Source organism: Lemur catta, chromosome 1, assembly GCF_020740605.2.
Source record: "Lemur catta isolate mLemCat1 chromosome 1, mLemCat1.pri, whole genome shotgun sequence".
Classification (NCBI taxonomy): domain Eukaryota; kingdom Metazoa; phylum Chordata; class Mammalia; order Primates; family Lemuridae; genus Lemur; species Lemur catta.
In genome coordinates this window covers 66,311,498-66,332,056 of record NC_059128.1, presented here as the reverse complement: position 1 = coordinate 66,332,056, position 20,559 = coordinate 66,311,498, and the positions used below count along the sequence as shown (strand labels likewise).

The 20,559-nt window shown below is 40.5% G+C and overlaps 1 pseudogene and 2 gene segments (V, D, J or C); all 3 read left to right on the top strand.

Annotated features, from left to right (window-relative positions):
- The window catches only part of LOC123620673, a 477,715-nt gene that overhangs the window by 360,440 nt on the left and 96,716 nt on the right, over window positions 1-20,559 (top strand).
- Window positions 1-20,559, top strand: part of LOC123620697 — a 362,704-nt gene that overhangs the window by 292,533 nt on the left and 49,612 nt on the right.
- The window catches only part of LOC123620833, a 54,520-nt pseudogene that overhangs the window by 17,973 nt on the left and 15,988 nt on the right, over window positions 1-20,559 (top strand). The window contains exons 3-4 of the transcript XR_006728965.1: window positions 9,523-9,534; window positions 20,189-20,233. The product of XR_006728965.1 is annotated as an immunoglobulin epsilon heavy chain-like (transcript). The remainder of the gene's footprint in view (window positions 1-9,522; window positions 9,535-20,188; window positions 20,234-20,559) is intronic.

Here is a 20,559-nt window from a genome sequence, read left to right as displayed (position 1 = left end):
GAGTTAATAGCATTTCCTTTTCTAAAAAAGATTGTAGCCATTACCAGTAACAGAAAGAAGAAATATGACTAGCTTCCTGCTTCACACAAAGATATTATACACAAAAAAATTTTCAAGCCAAAGAAAAAAAGTTTTAAAACATTTTGAAGTTTCCAATTACTTGCTGGCTGCAATGGGAATGTGTAACTTTACAAAAGATAGATTTGTCTGCCGCCATCTTTGCTAGTGCTCCATCTCCTTCTCACTGAGCCATTATGTCCATCTTGATGTGCTGCAGCACCAAGTGCACATCTCCCCTACACAGGATCCCTCACGAAAATAAACAGATAAACTAAAACGGATCCATCCTTTAGTTCTAACGGGAGACAGGAAGCTAGAAAAATAAGTTAAAGGATTCCACAAAGAAACATTTAGACAAATACATAAGGTGAGACATTCTACTGGACAACAGGCCCAAGTCCCTCCATTAATCAATGTCATGAAAGAGGAAAAAAACCAGCACCCTGGAGGGGAAGCAGTGGAAGGAGAACTATTACAAATTAAAGAGACTTAAAAGATTTAACAACCAAATGAAAGGCATAGTCTTTAAATGGATTCCTGTTTACTAAAAACCATCTTTAAAAGACATATTGGGGAAAATTGGAAAAATTGGACTGTAGGGAATTACTGTTAATTTTGTTAGGTGGGAAATGATAGTGTAGTTATGTAGAAAAATCTTTTTTTTTAAATATATACTGAAGCGAATTGTCATGATGTCCATAATTTATTTTTAAATACTTGAACAAAATAGAAAATATGGTAACTATTAATAATTTAATCTAGGTGGTCATTCTATTAAACATTTTTGGGAATGTTTCCAAAACTTTGTAATGAAATTTTTTTAATGTTTTCATGTTTGAGTGGCCAAACAGCATATACCATATTTAGACAATGAAAAAGTGAAATACAATATGTTTCTTGAAAATCTGCATACCTTCATAAAGAATACTGCTCTGCTCAAACAACTCCCTGGATCTGTCCATGTTAGAACAAACTAAAACTGTATGCTCATGTAACATATTTCTAAGACAACAATTAATTCCCTCACTGAGGGTACAGGTAAAATGAATAGGAAAACCCCTAATAATGAAGTTGTAGATTTTGGATTTTTATTATTCTTTTTCAAGACATAAGTATAACTGAAATATCTTAAAATGACTGACTTTCAAGATTTGACATAATGATAATAGCTGAAAATCAAGTCTGCCACTTGTGCTGGAAGGTGGCGGGTAGGGAATACTTCCAGACTTCTGCAGTTGCATCAATGAACTTCATCCATTAGATAATTGTCAAGCTCACTTCTCCTTCAGGTAGGCAGAAATCATAGGGAAGCTAAGAGAAGATCTTCACAAAGCCCAAAGTGTATCTGGACCTCTCAAATTAAGGAGAACCTGACTCGGTTTAATCCATCCACAGGGCTTTATACGGTGCTCACCAGTTCAAAAGCCTAGCCTCTTTTAATTCCTGCCCAGATGCTAATAATGCTATTTGACCCATTGACCCTCAAGCCATGTTAGTCCATTGTTCCTCCTCATGGCCTCACAAAAACTCAGGATACAGTTCCAAGTACCTGTCACTTAAACAAGTAATCTGTTATTATTTTTAATGGAAACACTGAAGTATTCCCACAGAGATATAGCATGGACACTGAAGATAATGGAGTCAGACTCTCAGGTCATCACTGAACCCTCCTCCCTCTGTCACCAAGACAGTCATTATAGATCCAGCATCTCATCTCCAGAGTACCACCAAGAAGAAGAAATCAGAGGCAGATAACACATAGATCCATGGTCCTTGACTGCAGACATTTCAACCAAAGTGTATGGGTCAATCTCATCATTTCTACAGAACTGAGAAGATGTTGCTTAAAATGGCTCTGACCACATACTCCTTGATCAGGCAAAGCACACGGTACAATTGACCTGCTGATCACTAACAGGCAGGTAAAGAGTGGTGAAGTAGCAGAGAAAGCCTGGCACGTCCTGCTGCTCTAGCAGCTTTGGCAGCACAAACAAGATGGAAATAGGACAGTGGCTTTCAAACTATGGCCCATGGACCTTTGGGAACCCCAAGAGCTTTCTGGGGACTCCATGAGGTCAGAACTACTTTCATAATAACACCAAGATGTTATTTGCCTTTTTCATTGTGTTCACATTTGCACTGATGGTGCAAAAGCCATGGTGGATAAAACTGCTGGTGCCTCAGCACGATTAAGGCAGAGGCATCAATTCTGTATTAACCCATGACATTGTATTTTTCACTGCTACATATTTGTAGGGGGGAAAGCCCACCTCACTTAAAAATGATATTCACTGCATTAGTTTGCTGGGGCTGACATAACAAAATGCCAGACACCAGGTGGTTTAAACAATAGAAATTTAAGTTCTCATTGTTCTGGAGTTTAGAAGTCCAAGGTCAAGGTTCTGGCAAGATTGGTTTCTTCTGAGGCTTGCAGATGGCTGGATTCTCACTGTGTCCTCACATGGGCTTTCCTCTATGCATCCATGTCACTGGTGTCTCTTTTCTTTGTGTGTCCAAATTTTCTCTTCTTATGAGAACACCACTCGAATTGGATTAGGCCCACCCTAATGCCCACATTTTTAACTTAATAACCTCTTGAAAGGCCCTCTTTTCAAATATGGTCACATTCTGAGGTTATGGGGCTTACAGCTTCAACAGATGAATTTCAGGGAGATGCAATTCAGCCCCCGCATAGAAAAGCACCAAAAACCATTCATTTTCTTAAATCTCTACCCTTGAGCAGATGTCTCCTTAGTACTCTGTGTGACAAAATGGGAAGTGTACATAAAGCACTTCTGCTACACTCGAGATTATGATAGTTATCTCAGAGGGAAACCCCCTAATTGTTTGAGCTGCAAGCTGAACTAACCACTCTTTACATGAAACACCACCTTTGCTTGAAAGAAGGACTTACAGACAGCTAAGCTTATCCAGACTTGGATATTTGGCAGGCATATTCTCAGAAATGAATGAACAGAGCCTCTCACATTAAGATAAACAACTGATTGCTGTTGCTAAAGATCAAATCCAAGCTTTCAAGTAAAAGTTAGACTTTTAGAACATGTATATCTGCCACCCTGAGCTAGATGACTCCTCAATACTTAAAAACTTTTCTGATTTAAAGAGACCAGTGGTGAAGATAACTACTGTAATATCTGAGTATCGTATATAAAATGTATCAACATGTGGAAGCTGCTTAACTCAGTGAACCAATAATTTCCCAAGTGACCAATGGGTGATGCTACAAAACAATGCATGAATGGGTGAGAGTTCCATCCAAAACTGCAAGATAGACCAATATTTTAAAGTAACATAAAATCATATGTTCATTTACATAGTTTCAGAGTTCACACTGCAAATAACCTTTAAGAAGCTCCCTCTTCTCAAATGTTCCTGGAGTATCAAGAACACCATGTCTACAATCTCCAAGCTATTAAAATACCACTCTATTTTGAACTACATACCGGTGGAAGGCCAGATTTTTCTCATATATTTCAGACAAACCAGCATATTGCAATATATAGAATGCATAGGGAGACATGATAATCCAGGTGTCTTCTGATAAACCAGCTCCTCTCTGACAGATATCTAAAGACTATGATCAAATCCCCTAGTACCTCCCTTCCTGTGGTCTACAGTCACACAGGTGCTTTTGCTGTTCCTACCTGGACATGGTTGGAAGTCTCTTAAACAGCCTGGTATCCTTTTTAAATACAATGCACTTGTCTGCAACCCTGAATCTGTGCATGTTAATATCAGGACCCAGGGTAGAGATAAGTAACCCTAGTTCAAAGTCCACAATTTCAAATATTCTAAGCCTGTAGCATGCCCCTGCTCCATCCCTATTTCATTTCTTGACTTGATATCCCATAAATTGGCTCCAGCTGATCTGAGTCTCCAAACATGAAGTGTGGACCCAGTCAGGATCAGACAGAACCATGGTAAACCAAGTTCCCACACACTGTCCCTTTCATCTAAAAATAAGTTTTCACTGAGAACATGGCCCAGCCTCCTTCCAGAAACAGCTGAAATTGAGAATACACCTACCCTGTGCCTGCCTGTCCCCTTTCTCACAGAACAGCATCTCATATAACAATGAGAAGCCACAGAAAGAAAGAAGACAACAGGTTGTCCAGACAATCCTATGGCCATTCCAGGGAAAGACATCAACTGAGGGACTAAAATACCTGTAAACCATAAACGATGGAATGAAAGACCAAAGAAGAGTGTGTATTCACCCAGTATACCAAAAAGATCATTGCACTCGGATATTGATATTTAATTTCTTATATATTCTTTTGAAATTGGGTGCCTTAGCCAAGTTGTGAAACCTCACTGGATCTTTCTAGACTTTGCCATCTGAAATCCCAGGGGAGTGAACATATGATGTTGATGCTTCTCCCCGCTGTGACATCTAGGATTCCTCTCCAAAGGCACATTGATCTGTGATTACCCATGTTACTAGGAGAAAATGTGATTTGAATACTCCAAAAATGTAGATAGCATGAAACCATTTCTATTTCGATTTAGAATATATTATACCTTGTGGAGCAAATTACAACAAATCAATCTTCCCAACAATGCTGAACTCAGGCTAATGTTAAAAATCAGTTTGATCGTAGCTCGTGGTATTGTGCACCACTAACCAAATGTAAGGTAGTATTGCATAATGCACCCTGGTGCCAGAGAACCAGTAAGAGACTCGGAGTTGGGAAAATGTGGGAAGAACTGGCCATGGCGCTGCCACTTACTAGCTTATCTTCTCTGCACCTAAATTACCACATCCTTAAAACGGATTCAGAAGGCACTCTGAGCACCCAGAGTCAGGCTCTGTGCCAGCACAGGGTATATAGAGATGAACCAGACAAATCCCTTCTCTCAAGAGTCTCTACCTAATGGAGGAGAGAGGAAAAGGGTTTTGAGTGCAAGGATAGAGATAAGCATCGGATGCCATGAAATTTCAGGGAAGGCTACGCACCTAACCCAGTTCAGCCTGGGGTAGTCATTTAGGAATTCCCAGGGAAGTCAACAGCTAAGCTAAAACCCACAAAATGCAGAGGACTTAAGGAGGTGCTCCAGAGACCAACTGGGAGACAGAAGAAGGAAAGGGAATTTCACACAAAGAAGAATGAAAGAACATGGAGCGTTCAGGAAGCAAATAGCTCAATGCAGCTGAGTTTAACGGAGCAAGTAGGCAAATGCCCTTTGTTTCATACTGCTTTAACCTGAAATAATGGGAGCCACAAAAAATTTTAAGCATGCAATATCATGATTGCTGGAGATAGAGATTTAAAAACATAGGAAGGTTGGGATCCCCGCAGAAATTAATCAGCTATTTCTGTTATGATTATGATCTCTAACAAACAACCCCAAAATTATAGTTGCTTACACAAACAAACATATATCACTTTGCTCACTGTTCTGCAGGCCAGCTGGAGTTGGTTTCAAGATGTGGGTTGGATTCAGGTCTTCTCTGTGTGTCTTCATTCCAGCACTCAGGGCAAAGCAGCAATGACTCCCTGGACCAAACTCTTCTCATCTCAGAGGGCAGACGTTCAAGAGTGCTGGTGGAAATCCACACTGTGATGCCCCTCAGAGGCTCAGCTTGGAACTGGCACACTGTCACTTCCACTCATCTTCCATGGACCGTGGCATGACGAAGACCTAATGTCAATACAGTGGGATGTATATTCTGCCTATAGTAGGAAACCCTGAAAACTTACGTGGCAAAGAATCTGAATATACGCTTCTGTTGTAGGGAGGGAGTGAAGAGTTGGGAACGACAACAGCTGCATTCTCATCAAGGTTCCCAACTTTTTGTTTCCTGTAACTACTTCTGTTCAAGCCAGTTTCTGATGGCTACTTCTTGGGAAAGTCTGTACACCAGCACCAGCAGGAAGTCAGTGAATCTCATATGGGTCAGGCAGAAGCTTAATTTATTAGTTAACACAGTAACCACCTACCTCTTGCATTTCAAAGACTAGCTCCTAAAGCTAGCTACACTCAAGAGTCCAAGTTATAATTCTTTATCCTCATCTGATTCCCTCATGAGGCCCACATTTTTTTTTTTTTTTTGCTTTCTGCCCTAAGCCCTCCCTGTCACATAGATCTGTTATTGAAAACAAAACATTTCTTCTTTTCCTCTTTTCCTATTTTTTTAATCAGCAAAAGAATGTTAGACTTGGTACGTAGAGATGAAGCTGTTTGGAGTTTCTGGGACAGGCGTCCAGTTGTATGTAGCGTAGGAGGAAGAGTATAAGTAAAATAGTGATAATTTCATTAAACCATGGATTTAAATAAGACCTCCAGGGAAAGTGTGAAGATCAACCTTTTTAAAACCCTGCTCTGTACTGATAAACAGCAACAACACAATTTATACTCTTTCATGGTAAAGATTTAATAAGGTTAGCTTCCATGAGCCTATTATATTGCTTTGTGCTTTGAGACTGGCAAGAAGGCACAGATGGGAGTGGATATGATGATTTCTCAAAGTCCACCCTAATTGCAAACCCAGGGCAGATCTAGCCAGTGAGGCAGAAGAGCCTCAGATAAATGCCCTAAGCCAGCCTGGCCCGGCTGAACCACCAAATCCGTTTGACGTGGAGAAAACATCTTACTCCCAGGCTTCTTAGAGGCCACATAGTGGAGAACCAAGGGGAGGTCTTTGTAAAGCTGTGTAGCACTGTGACTGGGGTACGACACAGTGCTACAAAACCCACAGAGACCTGTACAAAAACTACAGGGGCAAAAGTGCCATTTCCCTGGGAAATCCTCAGCCCAGGCCCTGTGCCTCATGGAATGAACACAGCAGGCAGCTTTCCTCCTTGCTCTATGGCCTGGAAAGGCAGCCCAGATGTTCAGTGGACCAGGGGAGATGACCCCAACCTCTGGCCTCTCACTCCTTGCTGTTCTTCTTTGGGTGAAACTGGCATTTCAATGTTTTGTTACAGCACATTTGGGAAATACAAAAAGGTGCTCTCTAAAAACGAATCTTGCCTTGCTTTCATGCTGATTCTACCGCAAACGAGAGTTATGTGAGCTATCCCATATGCAATGTATGGATCCAACTCCCTAGAGACATTTGCCAAAATATCAAGGTCAGTATCAGGATGTATATTTTCTTAGGGTCTCTAAAGGAAACTATGACAATTGAAGGAGTGCTACAGCAGAACACACACAGACACACAGACAGTGCGTGCCAATTGCCAGAATGATCTAATGTCATGGTAAAAACCTAAGGAGGCCACCAGCTGTCCCCCTCTTTGTAAACTGTAAAGTAGGTCGTCTTCGGCTCCCCATTCTAATGTGTCTGTGCCCTTTTCTTGGACCCTCCTCCTCATCACATCCTTCATGTGCTTTCATTCTAATCCCATCAAAACCCCATCTCAAGAAATGACCTGAATCTAGTCCCTAATAATGCTTGAGCAATGAAAATAGAGGGAGGCTTTAGCTTTTCTGAGGTTGGGGGAGAGGGAGCATTGCATTTTAATGGAGATAATACCCATCAGTTAAAGACCGAAGGAACCATGGCAGAATTTTCAAAGTTTGAGGAATTCTGCCCAAAATGAAAGGTGAAAGCTTGTTCTTTCTTTGGACGTTCAGTGAGGATCACACCTGGAGAGTCTGGAGCCTCCCAGAGTGGGCACTTCTTTTCCCCTGTCCAGGAAGAAGTCCAGCTGGAGCACACAACCAAAGGGAACAACGGCCTGATTGTGGGGAAAGGCATTGCAGCAGAGGGCACAATTAGGGCCAGTAGAAAAAAAAACAAAGATACCTAGAAAGAGATTTCATTTCAATAACAGGAGTAGCTATGTAGTAGCTGGCAGCCACTCAACTGTGAAACTAGCATCCTTGTCAGTAAGTGAATTCACTGGCTGACTAGACCGGAAAGATTGTCTACCTTGGCTGGGCACTAAACTCAATGACCTGGGCTATTTTCCTCCCTAGAATTCATTATAAAATTCTATGTTGAAAGAAAAGCACACCTGCCAATTACATACTCTGTATGGTAATCATACTCCATATACATATTTGTATCCTTTTTAACAATATATAATCAATTTTCTATGTTATTGGATATTTTCCCTAATTGGTATTTTTAATGAGCTACATTAACATTGTATCTAGGGGCATTCTATAGTTTATTCAATCTGTTCTCTAATGGTTGAGCATTTAGGTAGCTTCCAGATTTTTTCTATTATAAAAATTGCTGTGATGAACATATTTGTACTTATAACTTTTTCATTATTCAATATTGTTATATATGTATGTGAGGAAACTTTATAAATATATACATATAAAATAAGGCCCTATTTCCCTTAATTTAAAGCTCAAAATGAAGAATTTTGATCAACTTGAATATATAAACCCTTAGGTTATAGATGAAATTATCAAATTCTACTTTAGAATTTTTAATGTATTAATCTAGTCACACATGCATATTTAAAATCATATATTATATAAAATTATATATCAATTTTTTATACTGCTCTTTTTCATTCTCATAGTTCATAAAATAACTATTCAGATTATTCAGGCTGGGTGTGGTGGCTCACGCCTGTAATCCTAGCACTCTGGGAGGCCAAGGCGGGCGGATCGTTTGAGCTCAGGAGTTCAAAACCAGCCTGAGCAAGAGCAAGACCCCGTCTCTACTAAAAAATAGAGCGAAATTAGCTGGACAACTAAAAATATATAGAAAAAATTAGCCGGGCATGGTGGCGCATGCCTGTAGTCCCAGCTACTTGGGAGGCTGAGGCAGAAGGATTGCTTGAGCCCAGGAGTTTGTGGTTGCTGTGAGCAAGGATGACACCACAGCACTCTAGCCAAGGTGACAGAGTGGGACTGCCTCAAAAAAAAAAAAAAATTCTTCACAACTATCTCAAATCAATGTATTTGTCACCATTTGAGCCACTTTTTTAATCCTCTTTTTTCTAGAGTATATCGGATTCAATTTTGTTTGAATTATAGCACATTATTAATCCATATTTGAAGCTACCAGAATACCTATTTTTGAGGGGCAATACCCACTCACATACCATTAGAAATGTTCTGCCATTTACCCTGGAACTGTATATTCATGATCTCCACAATAAAACATTCACTTGAAAGACTTGTTTAAACAATAGCAAACACTAGCAATTTCAAAGGCATTGGGAGGCCCAAAAATAGTTTCTAAGTTTTTGTTAAACTATTAATACTTACTCAACTTTTTCACTAATTACATCAGCTGACTTGCATAAGCACCAATGAACTACAGTTAATGGAGATCATAACAGATTAATTCTTCACTAAACTCAACTGTTCAAAATAAACTCATTAAGTGAAAGCATTGTAATATTCCTCTTTATAATTTTTAACAGGGATCAAATATAAGGAATTTCCTCTTGTCTGAGAATAATAAACCTTAGTTTAGATTCAAACATACATAGTATTTTTAGACAATAAATTCCCCAGTGGAAATAGGTCCTTAAACTGGTATGAATATTTTAACCCTTTGACATTAACTAATTGACTTCCAATAAAATTTAAACAATTTATATTGCTACCAATATCTTGCCCATATTCAGAGTGTCACCTTCTCTAGCTAAATCATTGTTTAAATGTGTTCACCAAAATGCTTTGTTAATGTTTTATTCACATTTTATTACATGAGGATTAAAATATTTTTCCAAGTTTGTCAACCAATGATTAACTTTCTTTGTTTGCCCTTTGCCCATTTCTTTTTTAGGTTCTTATTGTTTTACTTACTGACTTGTGTGATTGCAATAATTTTGTGCCTGAGTTTTATACCATTTAACCACAATAACAGTATCGGTGACAGGATATCTGAGAGGTGTTGTGGACGGCAGAGGGTTGTGAGGGCAAATGCCAAGGAAAGAAACACAGGAAGAGGAGGGTTCTTGTACTTATTTGTTTCACAGTGACTATATACCGTAGAGGTTCAAGTGTTTAAACTCTTGTTCAAAAACACCCACCTGTGATCTGCTATGCGTGTCTCAGCACTGGGAAGAGTCCTCTGAGTGTCATGGGAAAATAATATATAAGCTTATTGCCCCTGTGCCCCTTTCTTTAGCTTTTTATTCCGTATCCTCTAATACAGTAGTTCAGAATATGAACAAGCATCACCACAGACATCAGGGATAATTAATCCCAACCACACATTTCAAAATTTACGAAAGATGCACATGGCACCGTAAAGGAGAATATCATGTGAGAGTAAAGGAAATGGGACTAATAGTGGCTGAGTACTTTTACACTAGGTCACACATTAGTATATGGTGAACTGAGAGGATAAACCCAGACCTGTCTAATTTACATAATGCCTTCCTTCAAAGAGCTTTATGCCTAGTACAAAACACAGCAAGTGCTGTGGACTGAATTTGTCTCATTGCTTGCAGAGTCCCAACTTTTTGAAACAACGTGTTCTCGAGACCATAAATGGAAGCAGATCCATGTGGTGTAGTTCAGACACTAAGTGCCCAAATCCTAACAGCTCATGTGCCACCTGGTTCAGATGAGAAAACTGCCCAATGAGGGCGTAGCAGTGGCAAGAAGGTCGCCAGTGGGTAGCATGGGAAAAATGACCCAGTGATGTGATGAAAAGTGTAAATTCTTCAACAATCAAACCTGAGTTATTAGAAAGTCATAACTAAGTAAAAGAATGGTGGCAAGAAAAGGTTTTTGGGTGGAGTTAGCCAATAGGAACTTTTGGAGGAGATGAATCTTGAGCTGGTCCTTGAAGACGGTGAAAGACCTAGCACCACTGGGAACATTACTGAGAGTTAAGGAATCTCCCTCTCTGACTAATGCCACCGAGCAGTCCCTTCATCCCAGAGCAAAGAGATAACTTATCTCCACCCACTTAAACTATATGTTTTTGAAAGATATTTCCTGGGAGCAGAGCAATATTTCTGATCAGAGGATCAATTAGAGTTAACACCACAGGTCTCAGAGTTTACAAGCCCTGCGCTCTTTTTCACTATTCTCTTGCCCGTGTGTGAGTTTGATCCAAGAGCACAGGGATTAATCCCTTCACTTTGGGATTACAACCTCCAGGTAGCACACCAAGTCCATTTGCTCTTTTATGTCTAGAAGAGTAAAAACAATGTACAGGGAAAATTAACTATGCCTAGACCTCCTCCCTAGATTGTCCAAACTAACTGGATTATGACATCAAGGACAGAATACATCAACCCAATCAAAATTAAACAAAGAAACCCATTTTGAGCAAATATAAACAGTTCACAGAGATAACACTTTTCATGAAATCTTCATTTTCAGTGCAGAAATGGAACATAACATCCTTATGTTATTTTCTAAAACTGAAGACTCTTTTAGATACTACTTTTTCAACATATAGTGATGACTTTGTAGCATTTCCTTTTGTAAAAAAGATTGTAGCCTTTACCAGTAACAGAAAGAAGAAATATGACTAGCTTCCTGCTTCACACAAAGATATTATGCACAAAAAAATTTCCACGCCAAAAAAAAAGTTTTAAAACATTTTGAAGTTCCCGATTACTTGCTGGCTACAATGGGAATGTGTAACTTTACAAAAGATACATTTGTCTGCCGCCATCTTTGCTAGTGCTCCATCTCCTTCTCACTGAGCCATTATGTCCATCTTGATGTGCTGCAGCACCAAGTGCACACCTCGCCTACACAGGATCCCTCACGAAAATAAACAGATAAACTAAAACGGATCCATCCTTTAGTTCTAACGGGAGACAGGAAGCTAGAAAAATAAGTTAAAGGATTCCATAAAGAACCATGTGGACAGATCCATAAGGTGAGACATTCTACTGGACAACAGGCCCAAGTCCCTCCATTAATCAATGTCATGAAAGAGGAAAAAAACCAGCACCCTGGAGGGGAAGCAGTGGAAGGAGAACTATTACAAATTAAAGAGACTTAAAAGATTTAACAACCAAATGAAAGGCATAGTCTTTAAATGGATTCCTGTTTATTAAAAACCATCTTTAAAAAACATTTTGGGGAAAATCAGGAAAATTTCACTGTAGGGAATTACTGTTAATTTTGTTAGGTGGGAAATAATACTGTGATTATGTAGAAAAATCTTCTTCTTTTTTTTTAATATATACTGAAGCGAATTGTCATGATGTCCATAATTTATTTTTAAATACATGAGCAAAATAGAAAATATGGCAACAATTAATTATTTAATCTAGGTGGTCATTCTATAGATATACATTCTACTAAACTTTTTTGAAATGTTTCAAAAAACTTGATAATAAATTTTTTTACCATTTTCATGTTTAAGTGGTAAACCAGTATACACCATATTTAGAAAATGAAAAAGTGAAAAACAATATGTTTCTTGAAAATCTGCATACCTTCATAAAGAATACTGCTCTGGGTTGGGTGCAGTGGCTCACGCCTGTAATCCTAGCACTCTGGGAGGCCAAGGCGGGAGGATCGCTCGAGGTCAGGAGTTCGAGAACAGCCTGAGCAAGAGCGAGACCCTATCTCTACTAAAAATAGAGAGAAATGAGCTGGACAGCTAAAAATAGATATAGAAAAAATTAGCCAGGCATGGTAGCACATGCCTGTAGTCCCAGCTACTAGGGAGGCTGAGGCAGAAGGATCGCTTAAGCCCAGGAGTTTGAGGTTGCTGTGAGCTTGATGCCACAGCACTCTAGCCTGGGCAACAGAGCGAGACTCTGTCTCAATTGAAAATTAAAAATTTAAAAAAAAAAAAAAAAAAAAAGAATACTGCTGTGCTCAAACAACTCCCTGGATCTGTACGGGTTAGAACAAATTAAAACTCTATGTTCATGTAACATATTTCTAAGACAATAATGACTTCCCTGACTGACGATACAGGTAAAATAAGTAGGAAAACCACTAATAATGAAGTTGTACATTTTGGATTTTTATTATTCTTTTTCAAGACATAGGCATAACTGAAGTGTCTTAAAATCACTGCATATCAAGATCTAAGATAATGATAATAGCTGAAAATCAAGTCTGTCACTTGTGCTGGAAGGTGGGGGGCAGGGAATACTTCCAGACTTCTGAAGTTACATCAGTGAACTTCATCTGTTGGTTGATTGTCAAGCTCATTTCTCCTTCAGGTGGGTGGAAATCATAGGGAAGCTAAGAGAAGATCTTCACAAAATCCAAAGTGTGTCTGGACCTCTCAAATAAGGAGAACGTGACTAGGTTTAATCCATCCACAGGGCCTTACATGGTCCTCACCAGTTCAAAAGCCTAGCCTCTTTAATTCCTGCCCAGATGCTAAGTATACTATTTGACCCATTGACCCTCAAGCTACGTTAGTCCATTCTTCCTCCTTATGGCCTTGCAAAAACTCAGGTTACAGTTCCAAGTACCTGTATTTATTTTTAATGGAAACACTGAAGTATTCCCACAGAGATATAGCATGGACACTGAAGATAATGGAGTCAGACTCTCAGGTCATCACTGAGCCCTTCTTTCTCTGTCACCAAGAGAGTCATCATAGATCCAGCATCTGATCTCCAGAGTACCACCAAGAAGAAGAAATCAGAGGCAGAAAACGTAAAGATCCATGGTCCTTGACTGCAGACATTTCATCCGAAGTGTGTGGGTCAATCTTATCATTTCTACAGAACTGAGAAGATGTTGCTTAAAATGGCTCTGACCACTTACTCCTTGATCAGGCAAAACACACGATACAATTGACCTCCTGATCACTAACAGGCAGGTAAAGAGTGGTGAAGTAGCAGAGAAAGCCTGGCACGTCCTGCTGCTCTAGCAGCTTTGGCAGCACAAACAAGATGGAAATAGGACAGTGGCTTTCAAACTATGGCCCATGGATCTTTGGGAACCCCAAGACATTTCTAGGGAGTCCATGAGGTTAGAACTACTTTCATAATAACACCAAGATGTTATTTGCCTTTTTCATTGTGTTCACACTTGCACTGATGGTGCAAAAGCCATGGTGGATAAAACTGCTGGTGCCTTAGCACGATTAAGGCAGAGGCATCATCTGTATTAACCCATGACATTGTATTCTTGTCTGCCACATATTTGTAGGGGGGGAAAGCCCACCTCACTTAAAAATGATATTCACTGCATTAGTTTGCTGGGGCTGACATAACAAAATGCCAGACACCAGGTGGCTTAAACAATAGAAATTTAAGTTCTCATAGTTCTGGAGGTTAGAAGTCCAAGGTCAAGGTTCTGGCAAGATTGATTTCTTCTGAGGCCTGTCTCCTTGGCTTGCAGATGGCTGGATTCTCACTGTGTCCTCACATGCTCTTTCCTCTATGCATCCATGTCACTGGTGTCTCTTCTCTTTGTGTGTCCAAATTTTCTCTTCTTATGAGAACACCACTCGAATTGGATTAGGCCCACCCCAATGCCCACATTTTTAACTTAATAACCTCTTGAAAGGCCCTCTGAGGTTACGGGTGTTACGGCTTCAACATGTGAATGTCAGGAAGATGCAATTCAGCCCCAACATTGAAAAGCACTAAAAACCATTGATTTTCTCAAATCTCAACCCTTGAATAGATGGCTTTTTAGTATTCTGGGTGAAAAATGGGAAGTATACATAAAGCACTTCTGCTCCATTCTAGATTATGACAATTCTCTCAAAGGGAAACCCCTGTGCAATTGTTTGAGTTGCAAGCAGAAATAGCCACACTTTCCATGAAACACCACCTTTACTTGAAAGAAGGACTTACAGACAGCTATGCTCATTCAGACTTGGATATTTGGCAGGCATAGTCTCAAAAATGAATGAACAGAGCCTCTCACATTAAGATAAACAACTGATTGCTGTTGCTAAAGATCAAATCCAAGCTTTCAGGTAAAAGTTAGACTTTTAGAAAAATTATATCTGCCACCGTGAACTAGATGACTCCTCAATATTTAAAAACTTTTCTGATAAAAGGAGATCGGTGGTGAGGATCAGTGCTGTAATATCTTGGTATTGTATAATAAAATGTATCAACATGTGGAAGCTGCTTAACTCAGTGAACCAATAATTTCCCAAGTGACCAATGGGTGATGCTACAAAACAATGCATGAATGGGTGAGAGTTCCATCCAAAACTGCAAGATAGACCAATATTTTAAGGTAATATAAAATCATATGTTCATTTACATAGCTTCAGAGTTCACATTGCAAATAACCTTTAAGAAGCTCCCTCTTCTCAAATGTTCCTGGAGTATCAAGAACATCATGTCCACAATCTCCAGGCTATTAAAATACCCCTCTATTTTGAACTACATACCGGTGGAAGGCCAGATTTTTCTCATACATTTCAGACAAACCAGCATATTGCAACATATAGAATGCATAGGGAGACATGATAATCCAGGTGTCTTCTGATAAACCACCTCCTCTCTGACAGATATCTAAAGACTATGATCAAATCCCCTAGTACCTCACTTCCTGTGGTCTACAGTCACACAGGTGCTTTTGCTGTTCCTACCTGGACATGGTTGGAAGTCTCTTAAACAGCCTGGTATCCTTTTTAAATACAATGCACTTGTCTGCAACCCTGAATCTGTACATGTTAATATCAGGACCCAGGGTAGAGATAAGTAACCCTAGTTCAAAGTCCACAATTTCAAATGTTCTAAGCCTGTAGCATGCCCCTGCTCCATCCCTATTTCATTTCTTGACTTGATATCCCATAAATTGGCTCCAGCTGATCTGAGTCTCCAAGTATGAGGTGTGGTCCCAGTCAGGATCAGACAGAACCATGGTAAACCCAGTTCCCACACACTGTCCCTTTCATCTAAAAATAAGTTTTCACTGAGAACATGGCCCAGCCTCCTTCCAGAAACAGCTGAAATTGAGAATACACCTACCCTGTGCCTGCCTGTCCCCTTTCTCACAGAACAGCATCTCATATAACAATGAGAAGCCACAGAAAGAAAGAAGACAACGGGTTGCCAGCAATCCTATGGCCATTCCAGAGAAAGACATCAACTGAGGGACTAAAATACCTGTAAACCATAAACGATGGAATGAAAGACCAAAGAAGAGTATGTATTCACTCAGTATACCAAAAAGATCACTGCACTCGGATATTGATATTTAATTTCTCATATATTCTTTTGAAATTGGGTGCCTTAGCCAAGTTGTGAAACCTCACTGGATCTTTCTAGACTTTGCCATCTGAAATCCCAGGGGAGTGAACATATGATCCTTGATGCTTTTCCCCACTGTGACATCTAGGATTCCTCTCCAAAGGCACATTGATCTTTGATTACCCATGTTAGTAGGAGAAAATGTGATTTGAATACTCCAAAAATGTAGACAGCATGAAACCATTTCTATTTGGATTTAGAATATATTACACCTTGTGGAGCAAATTACAACAAATCAATCTTCCCAACAATGCTGAACTCAGGCTAACGTTAAAAATCAGTCTGATCATAGCTCGTGGTATTGTGCACCACTAACCAAATGTAAGGTAGTATTCCATAATGCAGCCTGGTGCCAGAGAACCAGTAAGAGACTTGGAGTTATGAAGATGTGGGAAGACCTGGCCATGGTGCTGCCACTTACTTACTAGCTTATCTTCTCTGCACCTAAATTACCACATCCTTAAAACAGATTCAGAAGGCACTCTGAGCACCCACTGAGTCGGGCTCTGTGCCAGCACAGGATATATAGAGATGAACCAGACAGATCCCTTCTCTCAAGAGTCTCTACCTAATGGAGGAGAGAGGAAAAGGGTTTTGAGTGCAAGGATAGAGATAAGCATCGGATGCCATGAAATTTCAGGGAAGCCTGCACACCTAACCCAGTTCAGCCTGGGGTAGTCATTTAGGAATTCCCAGGGAAGTCAACAGCTAAGCTAAAACCCACAAAATGCAGAGGACTTAAGGAGGTGCTCCAGAGACCAACTGGGAGACAGAAGAAGGAAAGGGAATTTCACACAAAGAAGAATGAAAGAACATGGAGCGTTCAGGAAGCAAATAGCTCAATGCAGCTGAGTTTAACGGAGCAAGTAGGCAAATGCCCTTTGTTTCATACTGCTTTAACCTGAAATAATGGGAGCCACAAAAAATTTTAAGCATGCAATATCATGATTGCTGGAGATAGAGATTTAAAAACATAGGAAGGTTGGGATCCCCGCAGAAATTAATCAGCTATTTCTGTTATGATTATGATCTCTAACAAACAACCCCAAAATTATAGTTGCTTACACAAACAAACATATATCACTTTGCTCACTGTTCTGCAAGCCAGCTGGAGTTGGTTTCAAGATGTGGGTTGGATTCAGGTCTTCTCTGTGTGTCTTCATTCCAGCACTCAGGGCAAAGCAGCAATGACTCCCTGGACCAAACTCTTCTCATCTCAGAGGGCAGACGTTCAAGAGTGCTGGTGGAAATCCACACTGTGATGCCCCTCAGAGGCTCAGCTTGGAACTGGCACACTGTCACTTCCACTCATCTTCCATGGACCGTGGCATGACGAAGACCTAATGTCAATACAGTGGGATGTATATTCTGCCTATAGTAGGAAACCCTGAAAACTTACGTGGCAAAGAATCTGAATATACGCTTCTGTTGTAGGGAGGGAGTGAAGAGTTGGGAATGACAACAGCTGCATTCTCATCAAGGTTCCCAACTTTTTGTTTCCTGTAACTACTTCTGTTCAAGCCAGTTTCTGATGGCTGCTTCTTGGGAAAGTCTGTACACCAGCACCAGCAGGAAGTCAGTGAATCTCATATGGGTCAGGCAGAAGCTTAATTTATTAGTTAACACAGTAACCACCTACCTCTTGCATTTCAAAGACTAGCACCTAAAGCTAGCTATACTCAAGAGTCCAAGTTACAATTCTTTATCCTCATCTGATTCCCCCATGAGGCCCATATTTTCTTCCCTTCTGCCCTAAGCCCTCCCTGTCACATAGATCTGTTATTGAGAACAAAACATTTCTTCTTTTCTGCTTTTCCTATTTTTTTTTTTAATCAGCAAAAGAATGTTAGACTTTGTATATAGAGATGAAGTTGCTTGGAGTTTATGTACTGGAATGCAGTTGTATGTTGTGGAAGAAGAAGAGCATAAGTAAAATAGTGACAATTTAAATAAACCATGGATTTAAATAAGACCTCCAGTTGAAGTATGAGCATCAACCTTTTTACAACCCTGCTCCCTGTTGATAAACAACAACAACAACAACACAACTTATACTCTCCTTTCATGGTAAACATTTAATGAGGTCACTTTCCATGAGGCTACTATATTGCTTTGTTTTCACAGTGATACAAACAGAGATCAAAGGCCAACAAGATCAGTGTCTTGAGAGTCCCAAGTGGAGTTTTTGAGAAGGGAGTAATTGGATTAAAAATCAGAGATCAAATGAGAATATAACCAAAAATAATCAGTTGTATTTGGCTGGAGACACTGCCTCTACTTGCACAAGTTGTGCCTTGCATGAAGGCACTTGCCCAAGAGGACAAGTGGGGCTAAAATTCAGCATGTGCTCTGCCAGCCTCACCAAGGCCCTGGTGCAGGGCTGCATCATCTGGAGAAAGGGATGCCTTTTATAAAGCACACAAAGTTGCCATCTGTTTGCCAAGCTTGAGCCCCAGGGGCTATCTCTGCGTTTGCCCCATGGGGTCATCTCTTCTAAATTGCACAAAGCACCATATGGGCTACTGGCCCTGAATTTAGCAACTGGAAGGCCAAAGGTGGGAGATAAAATTTTAAATTTATATGACAGCCCTTTGAACACTGTATAACACTATTCAAGCATAAAGCAGGTTGGGGCAGGGTGATTCAAAAGCTTACCAGGGGACAGAAGAAATCACATTGGCCACAAACATTTTTGGCCTCACCCACAGCATGTAAAATCCACATGAGATATTCAGATTTCTAACAGACTCCTTGGTAGGAGACTATTTGAGGGCAGACTGGCGAGAAAGCACAGATAAGTAAGAGTGGATGTGATGATTTCTAAAAGTCCACCCTAGTTGCAAATCCCAGGGCAGACCTAGCCAGTGGGGCAGAAGAGCCTCAGAGAGGAGCACCTGAGCCAGCCTGGCCCGGCCTAACTGCCAAAACCGTTTGATAATTTAATTAGAACATCTGGCTCTGAGGCTTCTCAGAGGCCTCATAGTGCAAAACCAAGGGGAGGTTTTTGTAAAGCTGTGTAGCACTGTGACTGGGTGGATACGCACAGTGCTACAAAACCCACAGAGACCTGTACAAAAACTACAGGGGCAAAAGTGCCATTTCCCTGGGAAATCCTCAGGCCGGGCCCTGTGCCTCATGGAATGAACACAGCAGGCAGCTTTCCTCCTTGCTCTGTGGCCTGGAAAGGAGGCCTTGAAGTTGACTGGACCGGGGGAGATGACCCCAGCTGCTGGCCTCTCACTCCCTGCTGCTCTCCCTTGGGTGAAACTGGAGTTTCAACATTTTCTCACAGCACATTTTGGGAATACAAAATGGTGTTCTTTAAAACTATTCCTGTCTTGCTTTCATGCTGATTCTACTGCAAAAGAGAGTTATATGAGCTACTTCATATGGAATGTATGAATCCAAGTCCCTAGAGAGATTTGCCCAAGTGCTCTGCTTTGCAATTTGGGAAGATGGATTTGAAGAGAGATTGATTTGTTTTTAGGCAATCACCAGCCATAGTTGCTGATTCTAAAGCTGGCTCTTCTGTGACTCACCCATACCTGACCAGTGCTTCGTGCCACCTTGTCTCCTCTTACTGTGTCACACATTATCTGCCCTCATAGTAGCACTGGTGACTTAAAGGCCTTGACTCTGGAATAGTTATAGATCCAAGACCCATCACCTTGATGGGGCCAGCTTTCCGAGGCTGAGAGTTAAATGTAGGTCTAGGAAGTGAGAACAATCTAAAACAACAGAAAGCAACAGTTCAGAGCACTTCATAATGTGTACCGTGTTGGGAATGTTCACCATAGGAATATGTGCTCCTGCATACTCCTCAGACAACAGCCTCCCAAGAGCAAACCTATCTCCATCTGCAGTTGATTAAATCCTCATGAACCAGTTGGATAAGCCACAAGTGCCATCTTTCAAGGAGCAAAGCCCTAAAGATCCTCCAGTCCTAAAGCTAATGGGGAGAAGGAAGGCAGGCACACTGTAGAGGTTTTTGGCATGCCCTCACATGCTGTGTTATGATACAGACAAGCTCATCTTTGGAAAAGGAACCCATCTGACTGTGGAACCAGGTAAGTAACTCATTTTTCTGAAATTTGGAGTTAAGGCATCTTCCATCCAGAAGGCAGAAATAGCAGGAAATAGGAAGCAGGTGAAATAGTACCGATCTTGTGTCGAGGACGACTCCTGCGAAGTCATGAACTATGGTTAATCCCTTCCATAGCAGGCAGGGGTGGGGAGGTTTCTGTAAAAAAAATAGTCTTTAGGGGATGTGAAAGAACCCATACAGTTCAGAGAAAAGTGAGAGAATTCTGCCCAATTCATGGGATTTGGGTCCAGCTGTAGAAACCGGAGTCATCGACCCAACTCCTGAGCAGAATCAGAATTGACCCGGAAT